Consider the following 16,814-nt stretch of genomic DNA (forward strand, 5'->3'; position numbering starts at 1 on the left):
CTCATAGCGTCAAAAGGGCCTAGGAGTCTTGTCTCCCCTCCTACTAACATGTCACCATTACTTGTTATTAATATCTCGGGAGCTTAATGATCAATTGTAGCTGCCTTAGCCAGGCTGGTGTCCTCCTAGGGGTGCTGGCATCGTTCACCAGCCGAATAACCTCTAGCTCGTCCAATCTCCCAACAGCGCAAGTTGATAACCCAATGTCAGGTCCCAGTAGACTAGCCCAAGGCAGCTCTGCCGCTCGAGAGTTTATAGGGGTGGTCACCAGCGTGTGAGGTGATGCTGGGTTACCTCCAGTGTCTTTCCCTAGTAGGGGGGCTAGCCATACATCAGAACCAGATTCCAATTCCTGCCCTTGCCTTTGCCCTGAAACCTCCTGAATGTAAGCTGCCCCCCCTGCATTATTAGCAGTTACTGTCCTTGCGCCCTTCTCCTTACTGCTTCGTGAAAATATTTCAGCAATTGAGGCTGTTGCCTGGCGGGTCCTCACAGTAGTCTGTTTGGTTTTCTTAGCTGGCTCAGTAGGCGGCCTCCGTACTTTCTGAGGTGTCTCTCCCCTGTCTGGTTCTGCTTCAGCGTTCTCCACCTTTTTCCTGGATGCCGCCACAGCTTTCGAGCTGATAATTGCCTTTGGCGCCATGGCGTCCCTGCACCAATCCACACTCCGCACACTCCGCTCCTCGCTACGTTCTCCCAGCCTGCTCCGTCCACTCCGTCCACTACGCCAACCAGCGGCAGCACGACTCACACGTCGGGAGGAGAGGGACACTCTGGTGAGAACCGCTCCAACCGCCTGTCTCGTCTAACTTGGCGTCCCAAACAGCCAACAGGTAACCACAACCAGCATTGATTCTTTTCCTGGGTTTGAACTGTTAGTGAGACAGCCATCGCATCAAAAAGAAACTGGGTTTTTAGATCAGATCCATGCCCTCAATGCAGCACTGCAAACAGCCACCACTATGCAGCCGCCATCTTGCTCCCGAACTGATTTGCCAAAACCTCTCCTTGAGAATTTCCAATTATACGGCAAACTGCTCATGCATGCCACGTGTGCCCAGAATAGAAATAAAATGATCTATGACTGGCACATGTGAAGTCAAACTGCGGAAAAGATAGCAAACCATGCAAAGGTGTACATTAAAAAACTGTGAAGGAGGTGGTAATAGAGACTCTGTGCTGTGCATTAAATACAGAATGATTTTAAAGACATAGCAAGAAAAATCAATTATTTCAGCAAGGTACGAAAGACAGAACATTTACTCAAAGTCAAGGGCATCTGAGGCACCCGGCGATGAACACTCCTTCCGCAACCTCTGTTTGCAGAAGTTGTCAGTGCAGAGAAAGCTGCCTGAACAGCACATGCTCTCAATGGCAGCAGAAGGGGGCTTGAAATATAATTCTGACATGTTCCTGCAGCCATCACTTCCTTTCAAAGCTTCTATGAATGAAAACCTCGGTGCCAGGTGGGCTGTGTGGATTTAAACACTAAATGATTCACACATGCACTAGAGGATGAAGATGACCAGAAGATCATAAATATTTTTTAAACCTTGCAGGTGAAGGAGTGAAAGAAGTGCTGAAGAAAATCTCATAGACAGATATTAAATAATAACAAATGGTAAAAGAGGCATTAGTGGCCAAATACAATCCAGTAGCGAAGGTCAACCATGAGAGGTTTATCTTCAACTAAGCAACAGGTTGATGAAAAAATGGATGAGTTTGTTGAAAGAATCGATGCACTCATTAAACATTGAAAGTTCTGCAACTTCAATGAAAAAGAAATGCAAATATCAAGGACCCCCTGTAGTTACTCTAGAACTCCTAGGGCAGGGCAATAATGCAATTGAAAGCAAAATCCATAGGCAGTCAAATGGTTCAAATGTTTTAACAACTCATCACAACAAACACAACATGATATGGAGGACTCAGTGTTAATACAATGAAGCTATATTTAAACATGTATACATTTTATTATACTTATTCCGAAAGATGCTCATACAATTCATAGATACAATACAGAATAAGAAGATCCATCTTATAGCCACCACTTTTTTCATTATGTTATATTTATGAATTGATGTTCCGTCTTATCCTTTCCAGATTACATTTGTCTTTCGAGATTTATGTGATTTGTGTCTCATTGAAATCACAAATTGTTTGAGCATCGGTGAGACAAATCAGTGGCTCACCACCCAAACCAACTGCAGGCACCTACCTGCTGAGGCAACAATCACAATGTCAGGTAGCCCAGCGCTCCTTGGGCTGTGCCCCACACGCCCCCATCTACATGTTGCAAAGTCTTTCTACAATAACTGGAGTCTCATGTATGTCCTGTATGCTTTGGACCTCCACCTGCCTATGGCCTTGATCGCTGCCTCGGTTATGTCAAGCTGTGCTGCTGAGGTCACAGCCCCCATCCTAAATGAATGCGAACCGAAGGCAGCTGCTGGGAGCCCCCCATTGCCTTTTGCCATGAAGGCTGCTTGACCCCATTGGAGAGTTCAAAAGTAACCTGACACCCCCATTGGCCGGGAACCATCGAAGAAGATGACTATCCACAGACATCTGCAAAAACCACAGTTGATGGACAGAATGCAGAACAATGTTATACATTGACCCCAGTACAGAGATCTGGGCCTAAATCCATCGTTTTTTTGCACTCCACACCACCCCAGTTCAGACATGGCCATATGCAAATCAGTCTGACCCTGTGCCTCATGGGAACAGTCCAGCCCGAACTGCCATCTTCAGACAGACATCTTCATCATGACTTCCTCCATCAACGAACCGTTAACATCATCCTTAATATCATGGCAAATAGAAGGAAAGGTTCCTGAACCACACCCTCCAACCCTCCATTTCTCAAGAAATGCATTTACCCCTGTTAATGCTAAAATTCCAAGTCTACATCTTTACCTGTTGACAAAGACATCCGACCTAAATATTCCCCACTTCTTTGGAATTTTCCTAAACCCTAAACTGTCCAACATCCATTTACTTGAAGCCTGAACATTACAAGAATCTCAATCTGCTACACTGTTCCTTAACCTTGGATGCTCCACTTGAACCACATATACCTTTGTGGACAAATACCCCAAAACATCTTCACCAAATCTACTAACTTTTGAACAAACAATAATATTGTTCTCTTATCTCACCACCAAGACATTGTCCATTCTCAGCATCACCCAAAACTACATTCAGGATCTGGGCATGTTCAGCAGCTATGATGGCAGCAGATTAAGAAATAACATATCAGAGGCAGTGCGAGTGACATCACTGCCCCTTTGACCAAACAGTGACAACACCTAAGGTTAAACTCCTTATCTCGGAGTTAGCCCCTAATAAGCCTCCTATTTGCTATGGACTACAAGGGAAATGGGTAAAAAGTAGAAACTACAGAACGTAATCAGGTCTTAGCGAGCAATTAACATTAATTTCTTGTTCCTGCCTCTGCATTCATGACCGCTGAGACCAAGCATAGCATGAACAGATAAATGTGTCCCAAAGTACTACTGTCAGGGCCTCCAAGCCATGAGTAGCAAAGGGGTTGAAGTCTATGTCAACTATACATAATTTCTGACAACTGGATGTTTTGATTAAAGCATATGTGAGCAAAGAGTGCTGGACCATTGACACCAGACGCTTCTTTGAAGAAACTTTCTGAATTCAAAAACAACATGTACACACTGCGCTTCAAGACCACTACCTACCAAGCCTTTAGTGGCGATAGGCTTTCTCTTTCACTTTTTCTAGCTGTTATTTTTCCACAATCCCTACAAAATCAAAAAAAATAATCTGGACGTAAAGGTGACCACTGAGGAACTGGAGTTGACTAATGAGAGCCCATAGAATTATGGTGTGGGAGTTTCAGAAAATAGATTGGAGGCAAACCCTCACCTATGAACCTAGGTAGCATGCTATTGCATGTTACATCATTGAGTTTGTCTCACATCCGTCTGACATTTTTAGGTAGATGTTTGGGCTTAGACAGATTTTTGGGAGTGCTTATGATGGAGTTACTAACTATGACACTGGAATCCAATGGACAGTTAAAAATCTGTCTAAATATTCCAAGCAGTATTCATCAGCAGTTTCTATGAGGAAATTTAAAACAAATGTACAAGGAGATTTTCAAGGCATTTATTAACCTTGCAACCCTATAGGTTGAGATTTGTTAGCTATTTTCTTCAGGATCTGGAACCTACAGTTTAATTTAGGACTTTGAGGGCCTCATTTACAAGGACTCTGCACCACCGGAGCTTTACTTTTAGTGACCGTCTGGAGGCGGGCACTGCAGGGCTATATCTACAAGGACGCATAAAGCCACCGTGCGTGCCTTTTCATGACCTTGGAAATATGGACTGAGGCAACACAGCGCAAGTCGCCGCATTGACTCACCCTGTGATAGGGAGGCTTGCTATCGGCGTTGCTGTGGGTGTTACCATATAACACCCATGGCATTTGACACATTAGCAGATTTACGAGATTTCATAAACCAGGGGATGTGTGAAAAGCCTCCGCCTCCGCAGGGGTGGCCTAGGGGAGGCGCAACGAGAAGAAATAACAACTTTCTATGTGTGTTGCAATCTGCAGCACAGCAAGAAAGAGGAAATATTGATTGTTTTTGTGCAGGAAAGAGTGACTTCCTGCACAAAAACAAGCACCCTTAAAAGTCAAACACTCTTGCACAAGGGGGTTTGCATTGCCAGTGCAGGGGGAAATGACGGGAATGCCCCGTATCTGAGAGATATGGCCCATTCCTGCCCATTTCCTTTGACGTATAGCAGCGCAGCAGGAAGCCCAGCTGTCCTACGTGAAAAGATTGTAATGAGACCCTGTGCCCAATAGTGTGTGTGCATGTGTTTGTCTGTGGTAGCATCAGGTGCACTGATTTAAGACACACAGGAAATATTTACAAGCCCCTATCGCCACAAACGCGCAACATTTAATGACGTTTCTGTTGCTGTAGGCGCTTCGCCTTATTTACAAGACAGCATTAAGTCTCTTATCGTGGCTTAACACCACCTTGTAAATAAGGCTATCTACCTGGGTTGGTGAATGTAGGACATTGTTCTACATTCTGTCCATCAACTGTGTTTTTTGCAATTTTCACCCCGAGTATGCTGGGTATACTCAGACGTGAGTCCCAGGCTCTCCACACCACTGGAGTCAAGCTATCCAGGCTGAAAAAGGCTGATAGCCAGAAACCGGTCCTTGGATGCTTGATTCCGGTCTGGGAAAGACATGGCTTGGTAGTTCGGACTGGACTGTTGCCATGAGGCACAGGGTCAGAGCTGATTTGCATATAGCGAGGGTCTAACCCAGGGTGGTGTGGAGTGCAAAAAAACGATGGATTTAGGCCCAGATCCTTGTACTGGGGTGAATGTATGACATTGTTCTACATTCTGTCCATCAACTGTGTTTTTTGCAATTTTCACCCTGAGTGTGCTGGGTATACTCAGACGTGAGTCCCAGGCTCTCCACACCACTGGAGTCAAGCTATCCAGGCTGAAGAAGGCTGATAGCCAGACACCGGTCCTTGGATGCTTGATTCCGGTCTGGGAAAGACATGGCTTGGTAGTTCGGACTGGACTGTTGCCATGAGGCACAGGGTCAGAGCTGATTTGCATATAGCCAGTGTCTAACCCAGGGTGGTGTGGAGTGCAAAAAAACGATGGATTTAGGCCCAGATCCTTGTACTGGGGTGAATGTATGACATTGTTCTACATTCTGTCCATCAACTGTGTTTTTTACAATTTTCACCCCGAGTGTGCTGGGTATACTCAGACGTGAGTCCCAGGCTCTCCACACCACTAGTGAAGTAGTGTGGCTCACTGGTTAGAGGCGGCAGACCCGAGAGCAGAGGACGGCCCGGGACCAGGGTTCGATTCCCGGCGCGGCAGGTTTTTTGGACCAGGGTCAGCAGACTCGATAATTCTCTCGCCTCGGTGCCCACTCTGATCAGCGAACACACTCGGCAACTCTGGGCATTAGCTTGCCTCATCTTCACTAACGGCCCCACCAGACCGCCGGGGATGCCTGGTCTCACCCTGGAGATACCCATTAAGGGACCATCTCTCAGGGAAGCCAGGAAGGGTTTTGCAGCGGTTGAAGCGCCTTGGGACCCTACGGGTAAGTAGTGCGCTATATAAATGCCTATACATTAACATTACATTACATTAACATCAACATTAACACTGGAGTCAAGCTATCCAGGCTGAAGAAGGCTGATAGCCAGAATGCTTGGATGCTTGATTCCGGTCTGGGAAAGACATGGCTTGGTAGTTCGGACTGGACTGTTGCCATGAGGCACAGGGTCAGAGCTGATTTGCATATAGCCAGTGTCTAACCCAGGGTGGTGTGGAGTGCAAAAAAACGATGGATTTAGGCCCAGATCCTTGTACTGGGGTGAATGTATGACATTGTTCTACATTGTGTCCATCAACTGTGTTTTTTTGCAATTTTCTATATTGTGCAGCACAAAGAAAAAACAAATTCCCATGAATTATTGTTTATTTGCAGAAAGGTGCCCCCTCCATCACATAAGCAATCATTTCCTCAATGCAGGCACCCTTGCAGTTGGGTGCAAGGGTGCCTGCATTGGCGCTAGGCAGCTTACTTTAGCTCCAGTGCAGGGAGAAATGCAGGGGTGCACTATATTATTGTAAATACGGCGCTTACCTGCGTTTCTAATGTGAAGTGCGGCATTAGCAATTTTTTAGCTAACCCGTGCCCTGCCACTTGTGTGTAAATATGCCCCACAGTGTGCTAAATTAAACCATGGGATCCAGGTTTGGAAGAAATCCCTAGACCGTGCAGGGGCTTGGAAAATGGTGAAACATGTCGACATACAGGGGGCAGAATTATTAAATAACTCTAAAATCCCCTTGTACATGTTTTTAATATCTCCATTGAAACTCTAAATAAATACTGTTTGGACTATCTTCATAATTTTTAATTGTCTGTTTGATCGCTTTACCATAATTGGTAGCTCCATCTTTAGCACTCCCAATAATCTTTCGGATTTTTACCTAAAAATGTCAAATTGATGTGAGGCAATCCCAATGATGAAGCATGCCACATAGGTTGGTGGATAGGGGGTTTATTCAATCTTTTATGAAACATGCACACCACATCTCCATGGCTATCCACTGATTAACCCCTAGGTCCTCTGTTGTCACCTATGCATCCAGACTGATATTCTTGTACTTAGCTTTAGGGAGGAAGCAATCTGTGGACAGTCCTCTTGTTCCCATAATTGGTTATTTTTCTGCGGATACCACTAGCAGCATCATGAAGGGATGGGATTTTAAAATGTTTGCAAACCCAGCACAAACTTACATGGTCAGTGACGGCTACCGCCCCTCTCCCTGTATGCCCACTTCAACCAAGAATACAACGAAACGGAACAGGATTTGTCTTTGGAAGGCCCCCCCGGCCATATTTATTAAGATACAAAATAATAAAAATGGTTAAACAAAATATACAATTTTTATGCAAAAATATTCAGAAACATTTAGATACATTCAGATCAACAATTGTGATCGGCTAGCCTTAACAAGATTCTAGTACAGCTTGTTTCCTAACCGAATCTAACATCCTCATCTGAAATTTTTTGCATACTAACATTTATGGCGCTATGGCAAGGTCTCTAACCGGTGTCAGGTCTTACAAGCTGCGCCCTTACGCAGGTGCGCATGCGCAGCCGGGCCCGTTAATTACCCGGTCCACCCCTGCAGCCGAGCCCGTTAATTACTCAGTCCACCCTTGCAGCCGAGCCCGTTAATTACTCGTCCACCCATGCAGCCAAGCCCGTTAATTACTCGGTCCACCCATGCAGCCGAGCCCGTTAATTACTCGGTCCACCCTGTAAACTTCATTTAACCAGTGAAGGAGGGCCCTAACTTGCGTTACCAGCTGCCCCTGAAGTTCTAGGAGGGGCCAGTGACCCCTCCTCCCCCTGTGCGGACACCTCCAAAGGATGATGCCACCCCCTAAGACCTTAAAATAGCTGCTCACCGTTCATGACCTTACCGCCACAGGCCAGCATTGTTACCCGACAATCTAGCCTCCCCCCTTCCTACTCCTCAGAAAGGTCATGTTCCCTTCGCAAATCCCTCTAGCCATGCTAATATGTTGTTCGACCACAGAACATTCCCAGCCTCAGTCAAGTGCACCCCGTCCCGCAGGTAGAAATGCTCCCCCCAAATACACCCGTGAGGAATTGTCTGCAACCGGGGGACTCAAAACAATGTGTCCAACTGTGTGTTGATCCTCGTTACCAAGTGATTCAATGCCTTAACTGAGTCCCCCCCTCGCCACTGCCAACGAGGAATAAGTTGCGACCAGACTACCGTGCAACCCGCGCATGTTCTAGACACCCACCCCGCAGTGGATATGATTTCATCTATCAGGATGCATCTCCCCAGTTTGGTCAAATTATTCTCCCCCAGGTGAAGTATCACCACTGACGGGGGGGCGGGTTGCTGAGATAATATTTCCAAAAAGTAGTCCTTGAACTGCCTAATGCCCAAGCCTCCCCTCCCGAAGAAGGAGACGGAGAACCCCTCTTCCTCCGCCTTTCTCATCCTGTCACCTGCAAGAAATACATTTTTTGTGCGCCGAACATAAGAGTGGCTCACGATCCAAACAACCATTGTCCGACGATCTTCTTGTTGCTTGTGTTGCGATGCTGATGTTTCCTGCCGACATTTGGCAAGTTCCTCTCCCACGTGACAGGTTCAAGAAACTGTAAAACCAAGAGATACCAAGTGTGAGTCATCTGGCTATGTCACAACATGTCAACACGTACATAACGTTTGTAACACTCAGAAGACCACCTCCCAATCCTTTTAACCTTTTCGGCTGGGAGTCCCCTTACAACTGCCTCAGTTGCTGCCCCGATTCTGAAAGAGTGGGAGCCAAATTCCGTGGGATCCAGGCCTGCTTTTGCGACCGTCAGGTCCAGGACTTTCTTGAACTGATACCTGGTAAAAGGAGTACCATCCATGTGACACAATAGTGTCCCCCCAGCGTACCGTCCCGCTGCCTTCTAAAAGCCTCTACATGAGAGACTGGGCAACAAGGGTTGGTCCGAGCCCAGCGAAGCACTATGGTATCCACCCTTCCCTCCTGGTCGGTCTTCGATCTTAGAATCGTTACCCACATGGTATCATCATGGATCACCACACAGCCCACTTGCAGGCCGCCTATTTTGTCAACTTTTGACGCAGCTACTAGCTCACCTATTCTTAGGGCCCCATAAAACGCTAGTGTGAACGCCGCTTTGAAAAGCAGCACCTCCCATGACGAACTACAGACACCCTGGAGTGCTAACAACAGGGCTGTGAGTCTTACAAGCCCAATTGGCTTTCTCAAATCCGTCGAGTGTCCCTGTATACGACGGTAGCCCCTCAAAGCCTTGCGCACTACAAACGTGTTCGTAGGGTCCCTTACACCTCTAGCTTGTGCGATAAAGGAAACTGTCGCCCTGTGCCTGTTTGCGGCAGCCACCGAGCGCCCTTCTTTATGCATCAACTCTAGGTATGCAACAAAAATGTCCTCCTGTGCCCAACTAGCCTCCCAACTGTGCCCTAAGAAAGTACAGTAAGACAAGAACGCCCCTTCGTATGCTGTCTTGGTCCTGGGAGCTAAGCTAGATGCCATGAGGTACGGTAGTCTGGGGCACCAATCCACCAGAGAGCAACCGGGAAAGGTGCTGGCGATGGGTCTGCTGCTGGAAGCTGCTCCCTGAACACCTGCATTTTAAAGCGAGAAAGGGCATCAGCTGCATTATTGAGAACGCCTCGCACATGTTTGGCCCTGAAAGTCACATTCCATTTTAAACATTGTAGCACAATCTCCTTTACCAAGCGCAGTATGAATGGACACCGTGCCGCTTGCTGGTTAATGCATTCTACCACGCTCATGTTGTCTGACTAGAACACCACTGACTGCTAAGGTGCTCAGGCCAGACCATCAGTGCTACCCATATCGGGAATAGTTCCAGGAATCCGATGTTGGTGGTCAATCCCCATGACCCCCATTCCTCAGGCCACTTCTGGGCGACCCACTTGGTTCCCAGGATGGGGCCGAAGCCCCCGCTACCAGCAGCGTCTGTCCATAAACCCAACTCTGCTGATGTTGTGGGGGGCCCGGCCACACTACCCTGCCAATGAAATCCTCCAGGAATGCCGTCCACATCCGCATATCCTGCCGGACCTCAGCTGACAGCCTAGTGCGGTGATGTTTCTCTCTCAAACCTTTCATAGATTGGGCAATCGACCAAGAGAAGGGGCATGCCATTGAGATAACTCACAATGCAAAGTTCAATTGACCCACCGTCTCCTGTAGCTGCTGCAAGGTAACCTTCTCCTTGAGGAGGCACTGGCGCAAGGCCGCCCTGAACATCAATACCTTGTCTTTGGGTAACCTGAAGCACCCTTCCAATGAATCAATCTCGATACCCAAGAACTCTAAACAGGTGGTCAGTCCGACCGTCTTCCCGGGCGCTAGCGGAACCCCGAAAGCCCGCATGAGCACGCAAAATTCCTGCAATGCCCAGGCACAATCCAGAGTCCCGCCGCTCCCAAGAAAAAGAAGTCGTCCAAATAATGCATGACCTGTTTGTGGCCCGTAGCCTGACCCACTCCAAAAAAGAGCTAAAAGTCTCAAAGTACGCTCAAGAAATTGAGCAACCCACAGGCATGCATTTGTCCATGTAAAACGTTTCCTCAAAAGCGAAACCAAGTAAGTGGTGGTCCAAAGGATGCAACGGCAACAGACGAAAGGCGGATTCAATATCCGATTTGGCCATGAGAGTGCCCCGCCCCAACCCCCGCAATAGCTCTACTGCTTGGTCAAAGGAAGCATACTTCACACAAAATTCCTTCGTCTATCGCTCATTCAAGGACGCCCCTCTCGGTGCGGAAAAGTTGTGGATCAGTCTAACCTCGCCCTTCTCTTTCTTGGGGACTACACCCAATGGTGAACACACAAAATCGAGCACTGGGACTTCCTGGAATGGCCCGCTATCCTGCCCAGAGACAGTTCCTTTTGGATCTTAGCCCTAACTACCGCAGGATAATGTTGTACTGATAACTGATTCCTACAGTGCGCACTGCCTGTGTATCTCCCAGCCGGGATCCGGAAACCTTGGGAGAAACCTTCCTGTAGTAAAGCAGCTGCAGCATGGTCTGGGTATCTATTTAACCATGGGATCATTGCCAGGACATTAACGGGGGAGGGGCTAACCGTGAACCCAGCGTTACTCTGGTTTCTTTCCCCCTCTCTGACTCTGGTTACCACTTCTAGACTTGTCTCAGGATGGGAGGTGTGACCACAGATTGCGCATGCATGTCTGAATCAACATGTGCCGGCCGGCCTTGTACAGGAACACTTATTAAAGTCCCAACACACACCCTTCCTTTCCCCGCTGCTTCCCCTATTCTTTCCTGGGAACTCATTCCCCGGCGCCGCACGAAAGGGCTGCTTGGTTTTAGCGGGGAACATACTGGCTACGGTCACGGGCTGGGCAGGGGCCGTGCTCCCTGCGAACTGTTTAGGCCACAATAGCAAGTCCACCTTGTCCCATGTTAACGACAAGTCAAACTCCTTCGCTTTCCTAAAATTAACATCATATTCCTTCCATGCGTCCCCAGTATACTGTTCGCTCCAACCCACAATCCTGCTCTGATAGCAAGCCATTGCTGCATGCACATTTGGAGGGCGTTCAACAGTGATAGCCGTAAGGATGGAGAAGGCCCTAATCCAATTGCGCAGAGTTTCCTCCACCCTAAACTTCGCACACTGTACTCTCCATTCACTAGGATGCATCCATTCTTTTAGCATTTTGGCATTTTCCATTTCCCTATTGTCTAATAGCAAAGAGAAAATATATATGTACTTCCCCGCCCAAATCATATCTTTCACCGCCCAAGAAACATGTTGCGCTAAATCTTCACTCCTAGACTGGATCGTACCGTCCCCTAAAAGAGGCAGGGCTACCTCTTTACCATTACCGGACACCAGGGCCGGTCCTGCGTCGCTTCCATTCGGTCGAGCGGCATCCAAACCTGCAGAAGAAGGAGAAACAGAGGCTGCAGCCGCACTTGCAACTGTTCCCGCCCTAATCTTTACCACCATTTTGGCCACCTCAGCGGCATGGTCTAGTGTTGAGGGCATCATACCCATCTTCTGCAGCCAAGGAAGTATAGCCCCTATCTGCGCCGTTTACTCGGGAGGGATCTGAGGTTCGCAATCCGGTACTGCTGCCGGCACCACCGGCAGGGGGGGGCGCCATGGGTGCCGGCACGGGAGGCAACGGAAGTGGGCCAACTGGGGCAGGCGGCGCCGGCCTGACAGGAGTGGCCCCTGTTGGCAAGGCGGGAGTCGGTGCGATGGGAGCCGGGAGTACCGGCTCCGGGGTAGTGGGCACCGCCACAGGTGCATGAGCGGGTGCACTGCGCCTTGGTCTTTTGGACTTGCTCCTTTTAGGCGAGGAGTCGGAATCCCCTTCCAGCAAAGGCGCATCAATCTGCCGCTTGGGTCTACCGCGTGGGCCTGCGATATTATCCATCCTTTCCATCATATGAGCCTCTAGGCGGTCAACCTTATTCAATCTCTTATCCATGGAATTCATCTTACGCATCATGGCCTGCAACATGAACTGCATTTTTGACCCCTTAGCGCCCTTGGCTCCCGGCATTTTAGACTATTGATCGATTCGCTTACTGCTCGGATTCGTAACCCGTGCGCCCTGTACCTTCACGAGACGGAGGATGCGCAGGGGGCTATGAGCACCACGCAACTGCGACCGCAACACTGGCTTTCCAAGTGTTAGGGGTGGCCAATTCTAATGTAGACCCACCCGGCGGCCACATGAAGCGATGAAATGCAAGCCCCCCGCTTTCCTCTTACTGTAGATGCCTTGCGTGTCCTGTACTCTGCAGATCCAGTGTACACCGGTATACTGCGCGAACTCTTCGGTCTTTACGATCAACTCTCCGTCTGTCTGCTTCCAACGTCGCGGTACTACACACTCCTAGCAGCAATCCTTGACCTGAAAGATAAAAACAGAAAATTAGGAGGCCCGAGCGCGGGGCACGACCAGTGTGGGGGAGCGTCAGGCGACAAGAAGGGCCAACTGAGCGCTTCCCCCTCCTTTATTCCCAGGGACGTGGGGAGGGGGCGGGCCGCCCCCTCCCCTCACCCCTCGATGCCCGCCCCCTTGACCCGGAAGACTGCACCACGCCTTCCGGGTCGGGGATTGGGCGTCGCCCGACCGGTGGTGTGGCGCACACCTCCCGCGTATCCATTGGGCGCCGGGAGATCACGCCCCCACACCACCGGGAGGCAAGGGGAGAGGGGATCGCCGCACCGCCATGCGGGCGGGGGGGCCAAGGGCCCCCCTTTCAGAGCTGCAAATATTTCTGATTACTCAGTCACAATCCTGGCTCCCATATACACCATTGGCAGATGCTAATCTAGCAGTATCATACTGCCAACATTTTAGATTAGACAAGAGGGAGATGTTTTTTTAAAATTGCCAGGACAATGTATTTTCCTCAGTGACTTATACTGCAGCAGAGGCAATATGCTGGAATCGGGTCTATTGGTGTGTATGGTATGTATGGTGACAGACAATCAACATTTCATTTTTAACACTATAGCACAAACAAAAATATTGTTCTAGACTCTGTCACACAAAAGTAGAGATGTAAAATCTATTTTTGTTTGCGCTATGAAAGACTGACAAAAATAAAATATAAAAGCTTGTCTATGCTCTTCTTTCCCTTTCCAAAAATTAAGGACAAAAGTTAACATTTGTTGTGAGAGGTAATTCTTGAAAGGGTAAGATTGGAGCTTGTGTGACAGGCATCAACATTTTATTTTTGGCACTTTTAAAAAACTTCAAATCAGGTCTCTGCATGCACCAGATCTCAACTTAAGAAGATTTGTGTGGATATTCTTTTGAGAAGTTCTTTTTGGGCTTTGGAAAATCATTGGATTCTGAGACTCTATGGACTGTTCTTGAGATAAAACATTTACATCACTTGATGTGTCACAATAATATGGTGTGCTTGGGTGTGTTACATATATATGTTTGACCTAGATTCAACTGGATACTAGCACGGATTGACACCTTGGTGGGTAGGTGTCATACACCTTAGGAGCACCCTAGCCATAGTTGCTTTCTCCAAACCACTTCTATCTACTTTACAATTGGTATAACTCTGTGATTTGCGGTTAAATAGTAGCAAACCCATTTGCCTTTGATTGTTATGGGTACAATAACAATAGTTGTGTAATGGTCCACCTGCAAAAATGTGCATTTACTGAGATTCTACAAACAGATATACATTGGAGTTTTAATGGTTATTTAAGACTTAGCTCAGATCTCCAGGAGTACTCTGGACAGGCTTTCTGAATCACTATCAGGCAAAGTTCAAACTTAAGGTTTTGTGAATTGGCAATTACAGGAAGATGACAATCTATAAGCCTTTACCACCTCACAGCTTTCTCTCATTGCTTGTTTCCTCAGTGCTGTGGATGAATGTTTCGGTTAATATTTTCTCCATGTCATTTATCTTCAAAGGTTCCATATTTGTCAAAAAAACTGGGAACACTCCCAGGGACTGCAGGCGACACATGGTGCCTATAAAAATCATTGATGAAAGAATGAAAAGATGCTGTGCTACAAACTTACCAAGGGAGGGGAAGAAAACCCAGGAGCTGGACCAGTGGCCATTAATCTGTATTCTTGAGAGGATGTTCATAACTTTCATGCAAAGATTCTGTGATTATTTGAGCTTATTTTGTAATTCTCCTAAATTGCCACACTATCACACTTTTCCATACAAAACAAATAAACAATGCTTGGCAGATAACAAACTTGCCATTATTTTTTAACTGTGTTCTGGTCTCCAGAAAATGGAGTCCATATGGACAGCACCTGCATCTTGTATAGGGTAATTCGCTGAAAAGAGAGGTTTCTTTACCAAGTAAGAATTACAGAAAGTTCAGTCAGTTGCTCTGAGAAGGTGTTGAGACCTATTACAATAAATACTAGAACAGTGGAATGTTGAGTTCTCTATTGAAGACAATGGAGTGCTCTGGGCTTCTAATGGCTGGTAGAAGCCTGGAACAGCAACATTCCAATGTTGTTTCAACCCCCTCAGACACCGTGAGGCCTTCCTTTTACAATTTTGTACTATCAGCTCTCCAGGGGATGAATGTTCTAATATCCTTAGAGCCCTCCACAGGGGTCTCTACCAGCTAATAAAGGCCCGCTCCCTTATTAGCGACCCGAGCTAGACCGTTAACAGCAAGTAGAGATTGGTACTTCGGGCAAAAAGTCCATAATATGACATAATTCACTGGGTGACCCATACAAATGTAAACTTTGAACTTTTCTGCTGGAACATACCTTGTGACTCAATTTTTCAATGCCCCCATAAATACACTTTAGGAACAAGTTGAGAGCAATGTGGATCTCTCTGCGCATACATTAACACAGCCATGGTCCCATTACCCTCCATTGTCAAGTGATCTGCTGCCTCCATTTGCTGCTATTCCTACTTTTCCTCCTGCCACATATCAGTAGAAAAAGGCTGCTAATCAAATACTGTTTTTTGGAGATATTGTAAATATAGCATGTGGTCAAATGAGTTTTTAGTTTCTGAGACACAGGTCTTTTGCAGCCATGGATTTATGCACCTCCCTTGAGTAACCCGGTGAAGTCATCCAATCGCATAAAGACATTTTAGACTTCCATTAGTCTTTGGTTGCCTCAAGAATCTTTTGTTTAAAGGTTCCCTCTAATAATATGCTAAATATATTTCCATAATAATATTGGACAATAACACTATATCTCACTAACAGCCAACAAGGCTCTTGGTTAAAAATTGCCGAAGGTGGCTTAGAATACATACATATATGAAGAACCATACTGCAGACTAAACCTGCAGAATATAGATCTAGATTGAACATAGTCAATCCAGCTTTAGAGGGATCTTTCGTTGTAATGCAGTGGCTCCTAAACCTATTAGAACCATGACCTACTTTTTAGGATGGCAATCTTTTGCAACCCACCTACCTTTAATGGACATGAAAGGGGCAACATTTTATGTAAATAAAGCTTTGTGCGGTAGTGCATTGATACACGTGCAGCACATTTTCCATTGAAATGGACACTTACTTTGTGCAGACATACAGTCTTACTGAGAAAACTATACAGCACACAAATGATAATGTGTGGAGATGTGTTTCTGTGAATATTTATCATTTATACATCAGCAAATAAAGTGCCTTAATTTTTTTTGATCCTACTAAAATCACGACTTCCTTTACTAAATGCATACAGTTCATTTACATGTATTTACATTTTGCTGTGTGTTACAAAACAAGTCATCTCAGAGCCTTTGCTTTCACAGTCCCTGGACTCCAGCAGGATGGTCACACAATTCACTTTATAAACTCTTCTCACATTGAAGTCAGAGAAAAAAGTAAATACCAATCATGCAGCAATTTATCAGAATACGTAGCCTGACATAGGACCGCTGTCTTTGAAGCACCAAAATGTGAAAAGTGAAACACTGAATTTAAAGGCATATTTATTTATTGTTCCCACTTTCCTGATCCACCGAAAATCATCTGGTAAACCACCAAAGGGTCACGACCCACCCAGGAAAGAGGTGGCCTGAGCATATCAGCTTTTTAGAAGTATATGCAGCTTCCTGTGAAACAAGCATTGGTCAAACCAATATGCCTGACTTTATTATGTTAATACATTTACAACAGGCACGCAC

General features: G+C 46.7%; 1 protein-coding gene across 2 annotated transcripts in view; it reads left to right on the top strand.

The window, feature by feature from the left end:
* LOC147740930 (uncharacterized) overlaps positions 1 to 14,882 on the top strand; it is a 206,619-nt gene extending 191,737 nt beyond the window's left edge. For both annotated transcript variants that reach the window (XM_086936073.1, XM_086936075.1), the window contains one exon: positions 14,603 to 14,882. The gene's annotated coding sequence lies outside the window, so the exon portion shown is untranslated. The remainder of the gene's footprint in view (positions 1 to 14,602) is intronic.
* Positions 14,883 to 16,814: the final 1,932 nt, after the last annotated feature.

Source organism: Lissotriton vulgaris, chromosome 1_1 (assembly GCF_964263255.1).
Source record: "Lissotriton vulgaris chromosome 1_1, aLisVul1.2, whole genome shotgun sequence".
Taxonomy (NCBI): domain Eukaryota; kingdom Metazoa; phylum Chordata; class Amphibia; order Caudata; family Salamandridae; genus Lissotriton; species Lissotriton vulgaris.